This window comes from Serinus canaria, chromosome 1, assembly GCF_022539315.1.
Source record: "Serinus canaria isolate serCan28SL12 chromosome 1, serCan2020, whole genome shotgun sequence".
NCBI classification, from domain to species: domain Eukaryota; kingdom Metazoa; phylum Chordata; class Aves; order Passeriformes; family Fringillidae; genus Serinus; species Serinus canaria.
The window spans coordinates 52,272,791-52,292,965 of NC_066313.1; the positions used below are offsets into that span (position 1 = coordinate 52,272,791).

The following is a 20,175-nucleotide window of genomic DNA, read 5'->3' on the forward strand; positions in this document are numbered from 1 at the left end:
TGACGAAAATCAAGGAGCGGGAGAAAAACCCCTAAACGTCGCCCTGTTGGACGGTTGTATTTCTGCTGGGCAAGGATCGCCCGCGGGTCCATCAGGGGTACTTCTAGGGCGATCACACAGCCGATGTCACGGTCACGCACGTCTTCAGCCTTCCTCCTTCCCTCCAGCTCCTCTCTAACCCCGTTGTGACAACCCACCGGCCTGTGTGATAGCAAGGAAGGATTTTCCCGTCTAAGTATAGAAAGATTTGCTCAACCGAGCAGGAGCCCCGTGGATGTTTCCCCGAACATGTCACAAGTAACAGCACCAGCAGCTCCACGGAGCCCCGAGGCTGGAGCCGGGAGCGCTCGGCAAGCTCGGACAAGCCCGGTCCCGGCCTCCGCCCGCCCGGGGCACAGCGGCTCTGCCTCCCGGGACGGGAGGGAAGAGCCCTAGCTCTCAAAAAAAAAAAAAAAAACAAAACAAAACAAAAAAAACCCCACCAAACCAACAAACTAACAAACAAAACAGCATCAACAACAACAACAACAACAAACCCACTCCAAAAAACAAATAGAAAGGAAACAAACAAAACAACAACAAAAAGGAGCACACTTGTTTTGGTTTTTTTCCAGGCTTGCTACCCTGCGCCGTCCCCGCCGGCAGAAAGTTCCCCCCCGTCCCGCGGCACCCGAGGGCGGTGGCCGGGGTGACCGTGGGCGTTCAGCACCCGGAGGGAAACGAGGCGTGGGCAAAGCTCGGCACCCCTTTGGGAACACGTCCCCCCAGCCTTGGCGGCGGTGGAAGGCCCTCCTCTGGTGTTTGCAGTTTTCTTTGTTTACATTCAGTTTAGAAACATTGGCCTTCGGCCAGAAAAGCGGCGGTTCTCCTCTCTCCCCCCACCTTCCGTGCCCCCTCCCCCCGCTTCTTCTTCGGTGGCGGAGAAAATACTTAAGGTTCAGACCCCCAGTTTTTAAAATGTTTTCCCCTCGGCTCTCCAGATTCACCCTTCGGGGCTACCTCGTAAAGTAAACGGAGCCGGGTGGTGCGTGCACCTGCCCTCGGAGCTCCCAGCCGAGGGGTTCGCAACAGGTTCTACCGGGAGACGGAGGGTACCGGCGAGCCGATCAGCGCCCAACCGAGCGGCGGGTCCCCCCCTCCCCGTGGCCCCGCCGCTCGGCTCGGCGCGCCTCGCCTCGCCGCCCGCGGGGCGGTGCTGTGCGGCGGCAGCCGGGCGGGGAAGCGGCGCGGTTCTCCCCGCCGCCGCCGCCGCGGCTGAACCGCCCGGCTCTTCTCGTGGTCGCAGCGGCGGCGGCGGGTGGGGGAGAGCGCTGAAGTCGCTTGTACTCGCAGGGCTTGCACGTCCCCGTCCACCCCCCCCGCCCCGCCCCTCCACCCCGATATCTTCCCCCACCACCCCTCGGCGAGGAGTAAGTGCCACTGCTCCGCCTTCTCCTTTTCGCAATGTTGACGCAATCTATAAATAGTGGAACAAAAGGACCAACTTCCTCGCAGCTTTGCTGAAACTGCACAAAAAAGGCAACCGGGGGGGGGACCCACACGCGGTTATTTTTTGATTTTATTTTTCTCTGGTTAAAAGGCGAATCCTCCTCCTCCCTTCCTCCCTCTCTCTCCTTCCCCCCCCCCCCCCCCCCACTGGAAGATCTTTTTTATTTTCTCTTGCTGCCTCCTGTGCTGGCAACGTCCTGCGAGTGGCTATTTTGCTTTTGCACCGAGAGAAGAGCTTCCTCCCTCGCCCTCTCTTCTGACAGTAAGTGCCATTTCGCTACTGCCTTTTCGGGGACTGGGGGGGCGGCCGCCTGCTCGCCTACCTGCCTGCTGCCCCAGAGAGCGGGCAGCAGGGACTGGGAGCTCCGGGGAAGCGGGGGGAGCTTTGGAGGCGGTGAGGGGACAGCGCCGCGGAGCGAGCGGGGATGCGCGCAGGGGGAACGGGGCGTGGGGGACCCGTGGATTTGCCCGGGGGGGCCGCCCGGTGAAATAAGGTGATCGGGAGAGGGGACGGCGGCTGCCGCCCGCCAAACAAAAGCTGAGGCTGATATTAAACGGGCTTTTGTTAGGGGGAAGTGAGTGCGTGCGTGCGTGTGTGTGTGCGGGGGGGACACCCCGCCCGCAGCAAGTTGCCGTGCGGCGGAGGGCACCTCAGACTTGTTTACCGCTCGACGCGGCGCTCACTGGCGTGTTTACCCGGCACACACGGCGCGGGGCTCCCCTCCTCCCCCAGCCCCATCCCTCTTCCGTGCCCCAGGGAGGGGAGGGATGAGCGGAGCGGGGTTTAAAGCGGCGTTGGGGGGGGTGCGCCGTCAGGAGATGCTGATACGATCACGCGTAAAAAAAATCCACCCCCCACCGGTTTGCAAGTCGGATCGGTGCAAGCGCAGGCAGTCACTGGCCGGAGGGAGAATTACATCATCCCCTGCTCCAGTGATGCTACCTTTCGTGCCGCTACCATGCGCGCAGGGAAACAACCGGGGGCGCGCCTCACGCCCCCCGGCCGGCTCCGTGCCATCCTGGGGGCGGCGGGGGGGAGCTGGGGGGCGGGGAGGCGCGCCCCCGCGTCACTCACACACACACACACGCCCGCCCGAGTGTTTACAGCGCTCACACAGGCGTATTGTGACGTCGCCTGAGTGACAGCCCGCCGCGCCAACGGGGGGGGACGCGGCCCCCGACGCCGCGGCAGAGCACGGGCGCCCCGCCCGGCCCGGCCCCCCCGCCCAGCGGGACCGGCGCCGTGAGCGGCTCTGCGGGGCGCGGCGGCGGGGGCTGCGGGGCCCCGCCGAGCCCGGGGCTGAACGCATCCAAAGTTAAATCCAACTCACACGCTCCAGTAGCGGCGTGGTTTACTCTATGCCGATCGGGTTGAGTTATGACGTTCTGTGACGTTTTAAGAGCACGCTGTAGAAAGGATAGCTCGTGAGAGAGGCGAGGTGTATTTGCAAGCCTGGGGTGTCTGTGAAGTTACACCGCTCCCTCCGGGAGCGAGCGGGGACGCGGGGGCCGGTCTCTTACCGGGGAGCACGGTCCTGATGGGACTTTGGGACAGGGACGCCGTCAGCGTAGAAGCTGTCATATCGATGGCCCTGGACACTCCATTGCCCATAGTGAACAATAAAAAATAGATCTTTTTTTTTTTTTTTTTTTTAAGGGGTATAGATTTCAGTACCGAGAACAAAAACTAAATATCACACATCATATGCTTTGCCCGGTGTTACAAGTGTAATGTTATAGGGTTAGAAACTTGTTGCAATATGCTACTGAGTTGGGAGAAAGTGTCGTGGGGTTTACTCAGACTGTGAAAATATTGAAGCAGTACTTACCCACTGCAAAGTCAATGAAACTAATCACGCTAAAACCAACAAAAAAGTGCTTTACAAATTGATATTTGTCAAGAATTGTCTGCCAGAATGCAGCAGTGTAAAAATTACTATCAAACCACCAGCATCTACGTGCTGCAAAATTCAAGTAACCACGAAGCCTTGTTTAATAGTACACACAGTTTTTAATGTGTTAATGGTTTGGGGTTCTTCAAAGCATATTACTTTTTGAAGTCTGGGTGTTTCTATTTGTGCAGAAAATAGACTGAGAAGCTTTGAGCTCCTACTGTTACAAAAGTTAAAAGGAAACAAAGTTGAGCTGCTAAGTCGGCAGTCTGGAATGAGTCAATAGTATCTCCTTTGTCCTGCTAGCTTTCTCTGCTGTGGTGTATCTTTGCTCTATTTCCTCTGCAAAAGCAAATGAGCATTTCTACCCTCAGCATATTTAATAGACTTAGTAGAACTCCTGGCTTCTAAATATTCTAAACTACCAGTAATATTCCAATGTGTCTGCCTTTCCCAGCTGTGTACAACAGTCATGCTACCATCAGTAACAGTATGCTCATTTATTTAACCACAGAGATACTGCCCCATTTTCCATTATCTATAATTAATAGAGCAAATTATTTTTCCTTTGTTGTAGTAAGCCTTCATAAGGGAACAAATATGCCTTTTTAAAGTACTCCTTTATCTCTTGGGTTTTTGGTTGGTTTTGGTTTGTTTTGTTTTTAATGAAAAAAAATGGGCTGGAAACATGAAGGAGATGTAAATAACTCCCCTCTTCATTTACTTGGGGGTTCCCTGGGAGTCTCAGAGGGCAAGGAAGTAACATAGCTGGCTTTTACAACAGGATGACAGGTCCTGACACAGGGTCACAGAGAATCTATGCTTGGCTAGCCCTGTGCTCCAGTTTTGTTTAGCTGGTAGCTAGTCCCTTGAGGGATCAATGTCAACTTAAGCATGCTAACTTCTAAAAGCAATGGGCTGACCAGTGACCGAGAGCTGTGACTGGTTCCTCCAGGGCTCCCTACTTCTGCTGCACTTGGAGCTCGAGTGCTGCTGCCAGGCTGCTCCTGTGGCTCTGCAGCTTGTCACAGAGAGAATTAAAGTGGCAACAGTACAAAGCAAGCCCAAACACTGCCTGTTCTCTGGAACCAAAAGGTGGCTAGATGTATTAGGTGGATAGGAAAAGCAGCTTGGGTAGGGATACAGCTTCATGACTGAGGCACAGAAACTGGAACCAACTCCCAACACTCTGAGCTAAGTATCTGTGTACCTCAAAACCACTTCCCCCCTTAAATTCTGGCCATGAATTGGTATTAGTAGTTCCACAGATCTGTCACACTCCCAGAGGTAATAAACAGATGTCAATTCAATATCCCACAAATAAAGGTATTAGATAACCTACTTTCTCTTTTAAGATACGTATATCTTAAATTTATCAATTAGGGAACAAAGTGTATGTGTGCATGTGTTTATGCACACACACATGCACACCTCCTCACACTGTCAGTCCTTTCTGGTTTAACTTTCAAAACCCATTGGAGATTAGATTTGGGTTACTAGAGTTCAAAGAAGAGTGAATTTGTATTAAGTCACTAGGGTTGAAACCTGTATTTTAATATGTACAGTATGTATTTTTATCCAGTTTTATGTTACAATGTGAAGGCTTTTAAAGTCTGCAAGATCAATACAATTTTTTGTGTTTATAAAAATAAGGCTTGTTCGTTAACAATTTTTCCAACTCTGCTTTTCTTTTGATACTTGAAGTACATAAAAGAGTAATTTAGCATGTTATTAGCTGAATGATCCTTCCTTTCCTTTTCCACCCTTGAAAAAGATTATCAGTGAACTACTGCTGTATTACTGTATATGTGACCAGTCTGTCTGTACCATTTGATGTCTGATACTTTAAATTTTATTTTTTTTTGGTAGTCTTATTCTGTACATAGAATCCCAGGGGGTTTTGTCTGTTTGTTTTTTAATGCCCTATAATTCCTAATGATAACAATCAGTTTTCTCTGATCACCATAAAGGCCTATGCTATGGATTTCTACAGCTTTTGTTTAAAACTTAAGACACATTTGCATCTTTTCATTTGTAAAGGGTGTTAACTAACTTACACTTGGAAATTTGACTGATTCAGACAGCACAGTTTTCCTGGTTCGGCAAGCAGGCAGTTCCAGTGTTCCAGCTTTTGCATAGTAGCACTTTAACAAGCAGCAGCCATGCATAACTAACAAGATTGCAAGTCCAGTTACTGTTTTTTAGAAGCCCCCACCCAGGTCTTATGTTATCCAAAATGTTCATTTTATGTTGTTGCAGGCATATGACAGTACTACTAACAGCAGGAAAGTGTAGTGGTTATTTACAATGGATAAGATACAGGGGGAGAAAATGAAGTTTTAAAAAATGGAGCCTGAGGTGCAGGAAGAAAGAACAGATTCAGCTATCCTTTTATAGAAACTGGCATTTTGTGGAAAGTGGTTAAGAAAGGAAGACTCTTGCTTCCTTCCAGCAGTTGGCCAGTGATGGCATGATACTTCTAACTCAAGGCTGACAGCATTCTTGAATAAATCCTTTTGCAGGTTTCATATCTAGTATCTCGCATTGCTGAGCTCCTTCTCTTGAAACTACTTTTAGATTCTGGGTCTTACCCTCTAATTATATTGATGGATGTCTAATAGAACAGTTTTCAAATTTGGCATTAATGCTTCATAAAAACTAACATATTCTTGTGAATATTTTAAAGTACCATTTTAGTTTTCACTGGTATTTTTTTACCTCCACAGTTAGCAATGTGAATACAACATATGTATAGATAATATTAGCTAGACAAGGCATCACTTCAAAATGTGGACATAATGTGTACACAAGATAACACCTAGCACAGACTCCAAAAAGTGCTCTTAGCATGGATTACAGGTACAAATAAATACTTTGATGAATGGAAACTAGGAATTCAGTAGCAGTTCACCAGATGAGAAATATGCTTTTAGACTCCAGAAAGAAGTAAAAAATAAATATGCTGAAAACTAGTCAATGCTAGCTAGAAAAACAGATTTTGAGACCACTGTACTTTTTAAGGACTCTCAGTATCCTCGTTTCTGTCTGAATGTCTTATTTGCATAAACATCCTTTTTCATAAAACAATGAAATTTACAAAGATTCCACTGTACGACACTGTACGGATTGGCTGTCACAACTACTGACTAAATATTAATTTTGGTCATCTTTCTAAGCTAAATCTATAAACTCCTATATCTGGGTAACTTTTAAAACTCTACACACAAGTGAAACACTCAACAAAACAATTTCCGGACTTACACATTGTCCATCCTTGTTTTTAAAGATTTGGGTAGAAATTTAAATTAATTTGTCAGTTTTACTTTTATTAGTTCAATAGAGAAAAATTAGATGACCTCTTTTGTTTTGAAGTGTATTTCATCTCAGTTTTATTACACTAAGGAGAGTGATAAACACTGCAGGCTAACTAGGAGTTCCACATTGGTGCAATCACTTTGGTTTCATAACTCCTACAGATTTTTATCCCTTACAAGCAATGATTTACATACCATTGAGGGAAAATGAAAATGAGGGGGAATCTCATTATGACACTGCAAAGTCTTAGTTTCTCCTAACAGGGACTAGATTAAACCTGGCCTATGTCACAAGAAATGTGAAGGGTGAAAGCAAAAGGTTCTTTCTCATAATAGTCAGGCACAATTAATGCTCTCTTTACTCAATAAAGAAAACCAGACCCAAAATGAGGAGGAGGATATGGGCTCCTATTCTTTCACCTTCACTCCCCACCCCCATCCTCTGAGCTGTAAAGAAAGGATCAGGTTGCACTATTTTAAAAGCTGGTGCAGTATGCACACTTCCTCACTACATTGGCAAGCACTGGGAGAAAATATCTGTCAGAGCTCCCTGCAGGAGTTCCTACTGCTTCATAACATCCTTTACTCAGGATTGGGATGTCTCAACAGAGCTGAGTCTTCAATAAAATGATGAAAACTTCTCCCATAAACATACAATATTTTTAGGGACATATGCAAATATCAGTATTATTGAAATAACTTACCTTTGACACATGGCTTTGAAAGCTTCACACTTGATGCAAATCATAAAAATCAAGCAATCACAATAGCTCAGCACTACAGGCAAAGTAGACCTGTAAATCAATTAAAAGAGAAGTTAAGCAACTTACTATAGTTTCCTGAATATGCTTAAATAAACAGGATTGATTAACACATTAAAGAACAGAATTGCTCTGTCTTTCATGCTACTGTCTGAGCACAGGTTACTGCTCCTAAAGACACTTCAAGTTAAATCACACTGCTGATGTTAAATCTAAATCAAGGTGGAAGATGGATGGTGCTTTAGCCAAACTCTGCAATGAGAGTCTAAACAAGGGCCATAATCCTGTCCTTGATCCAGAATTTCACCAATGGCTTTTCCATTCTAAGATGGGAACAGTTAAAACTGTCCTACATCTCACTGAATCTAAGAGATAAAATAATGCTTACAGGATGGGCCAATGCTACACATACCAAGGTTATAAAAGTCAAAGATAATCCAAGATCTGAAATAAGTGTTTAGCAACATTTTGTTTGCCTGTACATTTGTCTTTTTCAAAATATAAAACTCACAGTTCCCAAGGCAAGGTGCCTAGTTAGCAATGCCTCACAGATGTCAAAAGGCTAATCCAACTCTGAAGGTCTCTCTTAAGGGGAGTTCCCATGCCATATCACATCTCCACATTAAAAAAGAAACTCAAAATTACAGTGATTGAAATTCTCACCAGTCTTCCACTCTCTTCACATTAGAAATTAAGACTGACTGGGAAAGGGCACTAAAAGCCTCATATGTCACCCAGGGATCCTCCTGCAGGGACTGTGGAAGGAAGCCATAAGCCAACTCCTGTTGGAACAGGGCAAGTTTTGCACTGGGAGAAGGAGTCTGCACAAAACCCTGCATAAATGCTGGGCTGAGCCAGTGGCACTCAGGGGCTAGAAGAGCTGTATCAATCTGTCAAATGGCCTAACAGTGAGAAGGAATTAATCCTGTTTAGCCTTGCCTCAGCCACTATTACCTGAGCTCTGAGAGTTTTAAAGGAACAAAATCTCATTCCAGGCTTAAAAGAAGCTTGAGGTCTACAGATAAAAAGCTGTATACTACATCTGGGTACTAAAATTGTAGTTGCAAATAGTACACAGATTCAACATAGAGACTGGGAAATACTTCATTTGAAAGCAAGAAGGAAAATAATGACAGGTTGTGTCATATGACAACAAATTTACAAGTAATAGCAAAACTGTCCCTTTCTTATGCCTAAGAGTCATCATTCTAGAGGGAGAGCCTGCTGGAAATAGGAAAGAGGCACATGAAAATGGAAGGAAAGAGAAGAAGTTTAATGGAAGATGCTGATCTGGATGACTGAAGTCTTCATCAAATAAGAAATCAGTCTCCTATTTACTTTCTGATGCTGTGTAAATGAGTGAATCAAAGCCCACACATTCTCTTGCAAATCATGTCACAAGGATTCTACGTCTGTATGCCCCTGAGGTCATGAGTGACCATGTACTGACCTCTGACAGACTCCTGCTGCCTTTCTTTAATACACCTCCCTAACCACTTGAACTCCTCAGTGCTATACATTGCATGCTTCCTACCCTTCCTTTCTTTTATTTTAGCAATCTATACCCCACAAAAAATTTCCTATAATCTTGTGCATTTCTCTACAACCTTTCTTGCACTTGTGAAGTTTCTCAATACTTAAGCAGACATGTTAAGGGGTAAGGAAAAACATAAAAAGATTATTTCAGGGAGAGACTCAGCAAGTTTTCAGAAAAAGGAATACTGTATTTCAAATAAAATAAGATTGTTTTCAACTGGAAGAGGCTCACATTTATATTACCAGTAAAACTTCTGCTGAAAGGGGGAAAGGGGAGGAAACAGTAACTGTAGACAGTAGTTCAAAAGGAAATTCCGTTACAGTACAGACCAAAAAAAAAATCTTCTTCTTATCAAGTATAAAATATGTAATTAATGCTGAAGTTCTGCATATGCCTTAAATATTGAGCCATGAGTATAGATTGCTCTTTCATGTGTCCAACAGCCTTAATGCTGAAACCTATACAGGGAAATAATTATGACAATAGCATTCACCATACACAAAACTGAAATATTCTTTCATCCAGCTCTAACAAAGACAGCATTCAAAATAAAAAAAAAAAAAAAGGCAAACAAACCACAAAACAAAACAAAACAAAGAAAAAACCAAAAGAAAACAAAAAAAACTAACCCAGCATTCGAAAGACCACTGTAGATGGTGACATACTGGACATAGACTGATTCTTGAGTTAAAGACAGACATAGACTGATTCTTGAGTTAAAGACAGACATCTTCTAGCCAAAAAGAGTAACTCAAACGAAGAAGAGACCTAGAACTAGTTTCAGACTTCTAGTTTGAACTTATCTATTTTTTCACACATCAGTAGGTTCAGTGGAGTTAGAAATATCCAGCATGTGTAACGAAAACAATCTCTATCAGTAGATACAGCACGAACATGATAACGCATGTTTCCCAAGCCTAGAGCAATTGTCAAGCAATTGCTGTTTGTCAAGACAACACACTTGATAGTCAGGGTCATCTTACCCCAGGTCATCTCCTTCTACCTTACAGTGAGGCAGCTCTCAGTAACTCAGCTGCCCAGCTTTCCTTCATTTGCTCTGAACCCAAGCTGCAGACGCAGGTTTCCTCTCTGCCCGCAGCCGGAGAGCCGAGGCAGGCGCGGGGACAGGGGCTCAGCTCCAGCACCGCCAGGGCTCCAACAGGCAACAGACGCTGGGGTTTTGTTCCCAGGGAAGATGCTGGGGTTTTGTTCCAGGCCCGCGCGGGTCAGAGGCGACTCCTGACAACTGATTATTAACCAGGCCTTTCTAAAGCACTTGCAAGGCCCATATTGTGTTTGTTTAGGACCCAGAACTACAAGTGCATGTTATCGGCAGACTGGGTGAATTGGTTGGTGTCTCTGAGTTCAATTACCAATTCTAGCTACTTTTTAAAACAGAAAAGAGAATAGCCTTGTCTTACGCAGTCTATTTTGGTCCAGTTTTATATTTCCTTTTTCCCCCTTTCATTTTAAAGACCTTTATTCAATTAAATACATCCTCTTTATAAAGTATTATTATTTTTGCTATCTAGATTGTGATGTCATGCCCGCACAATTTTTATTTAATCATTTATATAAGGGACTTCTTATTAAGTTTTACATCTTATGACAGAAAATTTAATGGCTTCTCTCTACCATGACTCTGTCTTCCAATTATGATTTATAAAAGTGTGTATGTAGATGGAAAATGAAATTAAATTGAAACGTAACAAAAGAGCCCTTAATTTTTTCTCAGTTAAATTAAACAGCTATAACAGTACACAAATGTAAGAATAAAAAACTTATCAGAACATACTGTATTGAAAACTGATTTATTCAACAAGGATGAATAACTGCTAGTTGGGAAACTTAGGTTATTGTTTCTGGCTAGCATGACCTTCAAGACTGTACAACTAGTACATCTCATCCTCTTTCAGATTTCATTCATGGACCTAATGAGAAAAAATGAATTACCTGCTTTTTAATCTCCCAGTAGATTTTTCAATTTTGAACATACTAGTCATTAATGTAAAGAAGATGAGTACATTAAAAGAGAAAAAGAAAAGCCATCAGAAGCTGGTTCCACATTCAGCAGGTTATAATTCCAAATGCTCTGCCAGTGACTTCCACCCCTTCAAGTGGTTTGACTTTATCTAGAACTTTGGCATAAAAAATGTGTGGCACGGTATTTTTATTTTGTTATTTTAAAATACTATGGTAAACTTAACCTTAATACTGGCTGTCCTATTTTCATAATTAATTTTAAGTAGTCTTGTTAAATAAATAAACTTTTAATTTAAAGAAAGCATACATATAGAACTCATTAAACACATATTAATTGTTCCAGGAGACCACACAAGTAACAGAAAACATGATTTCCCTCCTTTCTCTTATAGCCATTTAGACTATAATCTGTTCAAACCAGCATGGGTCCCTACTGTGCCTGCTGGTGCACATACAAAGTTAAAGAGACAGAGCCCTGGCACAGAGCAGAGATTTGCCTTCATCTCCTCAATACCTGAGGCACTAGAAGTAAGAAGTCAATCAGGATAGGCTGTGTCTTTAATGCACTGGCTGTTCAGGTGCAGAGTTACCAGCTGCAGGAGGGAAAGGGTGAAAGGATGCTATGAAGAGCTCTAGATCCTTCCTTGCTCCTCCACCCATTCTTCTCTTCTTCAAGCTATAGCTGCACCTATGCCTACCTACTGAAAACTGAACAGACTTCAGGCTAACCAGGAAACTGAACATAAGAATTCACCATCTTAATCTCTGCTAAAAATAGAGACTTATCATTAAACTTCCTTGTCCTTGCAAATAATGACTTAGAAGAATAAACCTACTGTCAGGACACTTTCCCAAGTTTAAAGGGGAAGGAAAGTTATTTCTGAGAATTTCCTATAGTTGTGATCCTGGCTTGCTGCATTTTGGAATATGACTTACAGATTTGGTATCGCAGATCTGTGGATTTGATCTATTCACTTAAGATGGATGAGAATGAAATTCTTCCTCCTCCCAAATTACTGTGATGGAAACAACAGTATCCCATGGATTTTCTATTATTTTCCTTGCTCTTTTCATTGCCAGGCTCAAAGATTTCCTCTCTGTAATAAAGAGAATCTGAAAGCCAGTATAAGGAACAAGAAAAGTCACTACTCAGAATTACAATGATAGCAACAAGTCTCTAGAGAGAGAAAGATGAGTAAAGTTGGATTTAAGGAAGGGCAAGATTAGGTGAGAAAAAAAAAAGAGGTAGAGGCATTTCATTAACATATGTCAAAAAATCTTTGAAATACTATAGATTGGAAAGTTGAGAGTGCAGTAAAAGGAATAAGAATGACTAAGGTTGACTCTTGTTGATTGAATTCAAAGAAGGGACAATCCTGAAAGTATTTTGTTTCATTTTTGCAAAGACTGGGAGTAGGTCATGATATATAAACAAACTTTCTTTTAAGAATACTAGAGAGGTCAGACTGGTTCAGGCCAAGCATACACTTGGCCCATTTACCCGTGTCCAACAGCTGACAAAAGCCACTTCTTATCCAAATATTCCCTCAGTGAACAGCAGGACCAGGACAAGCACATTTGATAATGCCCATATATTCCAACATCCAACTTTGGTTTAGCTTGGAAGGTTTCCTGAACCTGATGTGGTTTGTCCAGTCAGTGACTTTCACTAGATCTCTCTTCCAGGGCCTTATGGAGTCTCTCCTTAGATTGCTGTGAACTTCGTTAATCTGTACTTTAGTAAAGGAATGCTGTGAGCATAAGACCCATGAGCATATAAAGTAATATAATTTATTGTATTATTTACTTTGAACAGACCTACTTCTATCCTCTGATGCACCCTTATTTTTCATTGATAGAGAAGGTGAAAAGTTGATCTCTGTCCATTCTTTCTGTTTGTGACTTTAAAACATTTATTGCTGTTTTGAAAATGCAAATATTGCTGTTTGTTAGAGGGGTGCTGTAGTTACAGTGTCTGGAGAAGACTGCATTGCCCCAGGGCTGGATATCTATTTCTTCTTAGCTCTGCCAATCTACCACCAGTCTGCCTGCTACCTGTGGCAGATGCTGAAGCTGCTATTGCAAAGAAGTCCTTCCAAGATCCTGGGGAACTGTAAGCCTAGATGAGCACATTCTGAGAGAGCCATTCTTTTCCACTGTTAGGGAAGATGCATTAGAGGAAAAGATGCAGTCATGCATATTGTGCTCTTAAAACCCTGCTGGTCTTTCTGCAAGCAGAATCTAAAAGAATCATGGGGAGTGGAAATAAAAATAAGAAAATTTGCCACTACAAAGAAATCAGCCCCATTCCAAGAAAATTACTTGCTAATAACTAAAGCTCAAGGAATCAATGTAAACTTTATCTAAAATTGGAAGCAGAAAACTGAAGCTAAAGTAGTTCAAGCCTCCTCTAAAAGAGGAGGACATTGTTTCTAGAGTAGACCTTAAGTGGGCACAGTTAACATCATAATGAAAACCGCAGAAGCTTGTGAGAGTTTCCTATTATTTCAGTAGGAGATTCTTAACTCATGCAGTATTCTCCCATTTTCCCTGCCATGTGTTTTACAAGACACAAAAATATTTTTCAGGCAGACAGGAAAACACAGTTGCTATTAGTAAAAAATTATACAAACAGGTAAGACAGGTCTCCATTGTCAGGTAAAAATATAAACAAAAGCATTTCCTAAATCTTACTACGAATTAAGGTACATTGTATCATTAAACAGAAGAAGATAAGCAGCTATTACTGAAAAATGCACTTTTAGAGAAATTATATAAACTCCACTTAGTGTTAAAATTATTTAACAGTCCTGTGCTATTGAAGTAGAAGAGGCTAAGGGAGACTGACCATGCCAGGATACTCAAACAGAAAGTCTTTTCATTCAGGTTTGTGAGTAACTCTAGTTAAAGTGACTCTATTTGACACAAAATGATCTGCACTGCTGCAAAATAGTTTCTGTCAGCAGATTTCACTTAGGCAACGCCCTGTCTATCAGCTATAATCATACCAGGTTTGGCTGCAGGATCTGATTATTATTTCAGAAAGGGATGTCTGGTTAGGCAGGTAAAGAGAATGTACTGAAAGTTTCACAACGCACAAAGAAAGATAAAAAAAATGCACTCAAAGCCCATATTATAAACAGGTAAACAAAACATTTTGCCAGGAGCTCTCAGCATCCCTCTAGTTAGAACAGGATGCCTATTTGTATCTGTTGTGAACAAGTACACATTTTGAAGTCCTCATTTGAAAAATGTGACACTGGAAGACAGGTCAGTGCCACTGACTCCCTGCTATGATGGCTAGATATGCTGAAGGTTAGAAAGGCTCAAGGCTCTAACATTTTCAGCTCTAATCCCAAACGTTTTCTCATTCTGACTGGCTTAATTTAGAGCTGTATGTCACATAAAAGCTCCTGAGGATGGTCTTGCCCCTCACTAGCTCGTTGACAAAAATATTTTATTAATTATCATGTTGACTATTGGCACTTGTTTGGGAAGTCCCTGAAAAACAACCCAAATTTATTTATTGTTCAAGGCAGAGAGTACTGACTGAAATATTTATATGGAGAGCAGGGATTTCCTGAGCATCACAGAGATTTTGAACGTGAGCAAATCCCTGTCTCTGAATAGCTCTGTCTGTCCCCCAGACCCTTGGCAGTTCAAGGTAAGACACTGTAATGAGTATAATTCATTCAAAGTTTAATGAGGAGAGGACTCCTTTGTGTACCCCAGACACCTGATGCAGTAAGTACCAGGTCATTGTAAGGCTGTGCTTTCAGAATGTAGCTCAAGCACAAAATGTTTTGGGAGAGACTATAAATGCTGAGAGGTTTTTACTGATCTTGAAAGATGACCTAGAGGCTGATTTAATTGACCTGTTGCTGTCTACAACCTCTCCTCTGGGAAGTAAAAAGCTCTTGACAATGTGATGTCTAACAGTAAAACCATAACAAAATGCTTTAAATTGATGTTGTTCTGTAAGACTGAGAATTGTTGATGATATAGTTTTAGACCTGTGTGAACAGAACCAGCGATCTGTTGTGGTACTGCACCTCAATGCTTTATCTTCTGAAGCAGGCTGTGGTGATGGCCACTTTTTCTGGAAGAAGGCAGGGTGAACACCAAGTCAACAGAAAATTCTTGTTTGGTTCACAACAACGACTCAAGGGTAGCACTCTGTAATGTAATCCAGAGTTCCTATGAGGAATCTAATGTCTTTTCTCTGATACATGGATCCCTATGTAAAAATAGACATCTTGCAGGCCGGCAGTTCAAAATCCCTGAGGATTAGTGATTGGTTAGGAGATTATGGATACTACTCCAATCTGAATTTGAAATAGCAAGTGAAATTGCTGAGGTACTGATAGCTGACACTGAACTGCTAGCCCCCTCACCCTTCCTGTAGAGACAGAAGGTTCTGCCACTGATTTGGAATGGTACATTTGCTTCTGCAATCAGTCATAGAAGACACCCTGTTTCTGGTGTTAATTGTTTCTAATAAGCTGGACAGCTTGTTAGAGAATGAGAGAGGAAAGCCACGAGGCCAATAAGTCACTCAGCACTATGTATGACACCGTGCTGAAATACAAAGACAATCACTACTATTGGGGCTATAAATACATAAGGCACTTAACACAAAGCCAGCCACTATCAAGGTCCCTGCAGACAGTATGCAAGTAATAAAATTAGTCTTGTCAGGACCTGAACTTTAAAATACATGAACCAAAGACATGTGATACTGCTGAGGAGTATTTTATCCTTTCTACATGCATGGGCAGCAGCTTGTACTGAGATTCATGTTCCTCTTGTCTCCATCAGACTTCCCTGCCAATACAAGTGGATCCTGATAATGGATATGGCCCAGAAGATCAGAATCCCAGCTTTTAGGACACTGAACAAGAGACAATATCTTTAATCATAACTATAGCTTTACTTGTAGAATTTAGAAATAAACTGATCTCTGTTTAAGGGAAGTCTTCAATGTCTCCCTCTCTTCCCTGCTCTCTGTTTCATCTCAGAAAGAGGAAATGTTGCTATGGGATATGTTGCTCCCTCAAGAATCATGCTAGGGAAAATGTTAAACACCAGTAACCTATGACTTCATTATCCATATACAAAGAGGTATATCTAGTATGTTAACTCAAGCTGTATTTCCCTAAAGATCATTAGGGGACCTAATTTATTGTATGAAATTAGTTGTACTATTACAACTAAAGTTAAGTAAATCACACACACAGTACATGTACTGCATGATTTCCATCTCTGTGGTATGATGGAAATAATTAAATCATCCACGTTTGTATTCACATGGCTATTTAATGCCCTGAGGTCAGTGGACATGAGGGTGCTTCAAGTATCTGCTGACACCATTTAATGGACCTTTTTGTTCAAATAATTTGTCCTTGCACTCATGGGGCACGTGCACACCAGCAATGAAACACTTCTACACAACCACTCAAAGAGGCATCCAAGGGCATCCCAGAAAATTTATTCACATTCTTTATAAAAACTTGGCAATTAAAGTACCTGTCTGTGTTTTGGCCAACTTAGGTGGAAAACTGGGTTATATAAATTAACACACACAGAAACTGAATTAATAAAGTAATTATCTCTTTTTGCTGTTGCTGTACCTCACACTATTAGTCTGGAGAGCCCAAAACTGCATAGAAATGCAACTTCTAGTTCTTCAAATACAACATTTTTCTTAATTCTGACATTTTCTTATTTATTTCTCAAAACTGGCCAAAAAACTTTAACACTCCTAAATATTAACACTTTCCAACCTGTATCTTTCTGGTGTGAAGTTTGTACTACTTCATTCAGTCCAACTGCACTTATGTTAAATAAAGGGATTACATTACATAATTAAATCTGATAAAACAGAATAACTCAGAATAACTACACACCATGTTCTACCAATTCTACTCCAATCATATATTCTTCTGCCAACTTAAATAAATATTATATCATTCGTTTCCTTGCATGTGGCTGTTTACCTCACTGCATATATTTTTCTTCCTAACCACCTTTTAATTATTCTGGTTTTGGATGTCTATATTTAATCTGTAAGTAATATTTTCAAAATTATTAAATGATAATTTCATTAACACCTCTCAAAATGGGGGTTATATCCATCTATGTATTATTAACTGAGTACCATACTACTCAAAATAGATGAAGTCATCTTGCTGGGAATTGATTTCTGTAGTAGTTGCGCTGGACCTCATGCAGGAAAACTAAATTTCTCATCCTAATAAATCCCCTCTGGTCCTCTGGTTACAGAAATACTCTCTTTAGTCAGATTTTTTTTTTTAACTGTTCAATAAAATATTACATGGGAAAGCTTAAAAAACATAGTTTGCATTTGCAACTTCAAACTGTGAAAGTGAATATTCCATTACAAAAATTCTTAAATTAATATACATGTTGAGAAGCAAGTTCTTACAAGTAAAACCAGACAGCTGTAGGTTTTATTGTAAGTAAAAGAAGCTTTAGTATTTTTTCTCAATTTGTTTAACTGATTAAGGCATCTTGCAATTTAAAACCATTATTCTCTCTTCAGGAAACACCTTGGATCAGAAATTACATTTTTGACTTACATGAGAAGTCAAGTCACACAATTTTCAGAGGCCTCTCAAAAGCAGTATTCACTTCTACCCAGGAATTATATTTTCCTATCCTTGTAAAAAACTGTAACTTAAGCATTCTAAAGTTATTTGCTAGACATGTTCCTCTAAAAACTTCTCTGACTTACACTGATTTCCTTCTAAATAAACCAAACTAATATAAAGATGCAGTGTTATGTGAGTCAATTTTTGAATAATTCTATTCAAGCTGACAACAATCTTTATTCAAATCGACTTCCATCATAAAAGTTTTAAGATTTTGGCGGTCTCTTTCTAAGTTAATTCTCAATTAGCATAAGAAGATGCTTCCTACTTCAAAAAGAAACAACAAAAAAAACCAACCAACAAACCATAAACTAAAGCCAGGTAAATATAAGTGATTCAGGTGCAGTATTAAACAAAAAAAGTCATACTGGAACCCCTTGGTTCCTTACCAAGATAACAAGATAAAATGAGCCACAAAAGTCAAGGGGTGCTACTTCTCTTTTTTCCTGTCTGAGGTGTTAGCTGAGTGAAAGCTATTTGATTCTCTGTACAATACTCACATTTTTAATACAGCTGCATCTAATAACTGAAACTTGCCTAACATAATTTGAGGGATGAAGGTAGAATAAAATGTCCATTTGTTCACAGCCTTTCCTGTTGCAAACCCAATATAAGAAAAACCACTTGAAGATGAACACTTTAATTTGAAGACTTTAATTACTGTTTGATTTAAACACAAAAGTCCTCAAGCATCTAACAGAGTACAACAGAGTAATAATTATTAATACTTTTCTCATCATCCTTCAAGTTGAATCTCTAAGAAAGAACAGACATTAAAACCAGTATTCTGAATAGACTGAATTCTGTCAGTATTCTGAATAGACAAATGATCTTTATTCCTTCAATATTCTTGTTCTTATGTTTCATATTTTATGCTCTAACAAAAGCATATACATGGATTATTCCCATTTTAATCAAGGCTATGAATGTTGGTAACATGAACCATACATTTTCTTTAATATTGTTTTTTGAGTACAGGAAAATAAAATAACTTGAGGTTTGGAGCAGAAATACAAGTGATTCTTTCTAATATCACTAACTAATTTCACTTTAGGGTTCCATTATCACAGCATAGATACTAGGTTTCGTTTTTATTACTAACAGACTTTATTTGTCACTGTAAAAATAGCCTGTTAACCACAGAAAGTAAAATTCACCATCAAAGTTCTGGTTTTGTTTAGGAATCAGACTTTTTCAGATATTCTCTCAAGTAGCAAACCCTAGTTATCTATATGTGTCTTAAAAAAACTACATGTGTTTTGAATTCAGAATTCCCTGTAATACCTACAAAGCTACACATACCTGAAGAGTGTGTGCTAGACAGAATTAGAATTCAAGAAAAAAGGGCTTTGGCAATGCTGAAATTAGCTTCCTGACCAGAAAACCAAGCAGTGCAAGCAGAATAATAGCACTGCTTGCATGAACAGGTAGCATGCTTTATCCTTACTGATGATCAGTAAATAGAAATTATACATAAATAAACTTTAAATTTAAATAAGTGAAAATTAAAATACACAAAGACATGCAAAATTCAAGAATACATCTATTGGAAGAAAAAGAAACCTGCATTTATGATGATTGATCATATGTTCAGACTATACAATTTTATCACCACATTCCAAATTTATTTTTCAAGTTACAACTTAATATTCTGGGTTGCCTATTGTGTGGAGCCAACAATTATGGAAGAAAATAGATGTAAGATCATTGTTATAACAGAAATATTTTGTCTAATCTGTTCTAGATTGTCAATGAGGAAGATGCTGCAGCATCACCAGATAACTTTGTTCCAGTCTTTAACTGTCCTTGTATTTAAAAGGACCTTCTAAATATGTAGCCTGTTCTTTTTGGCTATAAATTAAGTTTGGGGGGTTTTTTTTGTTTGTTTGTTTGGGTTTTTTTTGTTTGTTTGTTTTTGGTTTTTTTTGTCCTTCTCCAGCTGGGTACAAAAGACCATTGGTGACCATCTTCTTCACAATAATCTTCAGATATCCTACTATTTTCCCCAGTCTTCTCTTCTCTAGACTAAACGAATACAACTTTTTTGAAATATGCCTTATAAATCTTGCTTTCAAAAACAATTTTCACTCATGTGTTCTCCTATGGATTCCCCTTCACAAAAATTAAATTAATTTTTCTTTTGTAGACTTTATTTTAACACAGAGATCAAATAATTTTATTCACTGATTTTTATTCTGACAATTGTGCATGTATGTTTTTGATTTTGCTTCATCTGTAAAACTAGGTAATATCCACACTACTTGAAATTTTATGGAACTGTAGAGCAGTAGGCTCCACAGACCCTTGAAAGAAAATACACCTCTACATCTCTTCAGTAACTTTTTTTGGGAATCAGTAGTGATAATTTTCTTTGCATACAAAGTAAGTCACTTTTCCTTTTTTTTTTTTTCCTTTACTTCAAGTAACTGGACACACCAAGGGTTTTGTCTGTCTTCTTAGTTTTACATTTAACAGCTGCAATAAGAATTTTAATATCCTTAATAAATAAGCAGACAGATGGATGGATGG

The 20,175-nt window shown here is 40.7% G+C and overlaps 2 long non-coding RNA genes across 7 annotated transcripts in view; one reads left to right on the forward strand and one right to left on the reverse strand.

Annotated features, from left to right (window-relative positions):
* The first annotated feature begins 1,430 nt into the window (after positions 1–1,430).
* The window catches only part of LOC103827394 (uncharacterized), a 95,470-nt gene continuing 76,725 nt past the window's right edge, over positions 1,431–20,175 (forward strand). For all 5 annotated transcript variants that reach the window (XR_007777893.1, XR_007777891.1, XR_001989637.3 and 2 more), the window contains exon 1: positions 1,431–1,750. This is a non-coding gene — a long non-coding RNA (uncharacterized LOC103827394). The remainder of the gene's footprint in view (positions 1,751–20,175) is intronic.
* LOC103827393 (uncharacterized) overlaps positions 2,669–20,175 on the reverse strand; it is a 48,593-nt gene continuing 31,086 nt past the window's right edge. The window contains exons 9-10 of one of the 2 annotated variants that reach the window (XR_007777888.1): positions 7,399–7,488; positions 2,669–3,722 (exon numbers count right to left, since the gene is read on the reverse strand). This is a non-coding gene — a long non-coding RNA (uncharacterized LOC103827393). The remainder of the gene's footprint in view (positions 3,723–7,398; positions 7,489–20,175) is intronic. The other variant, XR_007777885.1, reaches the window with a different exon arrangement.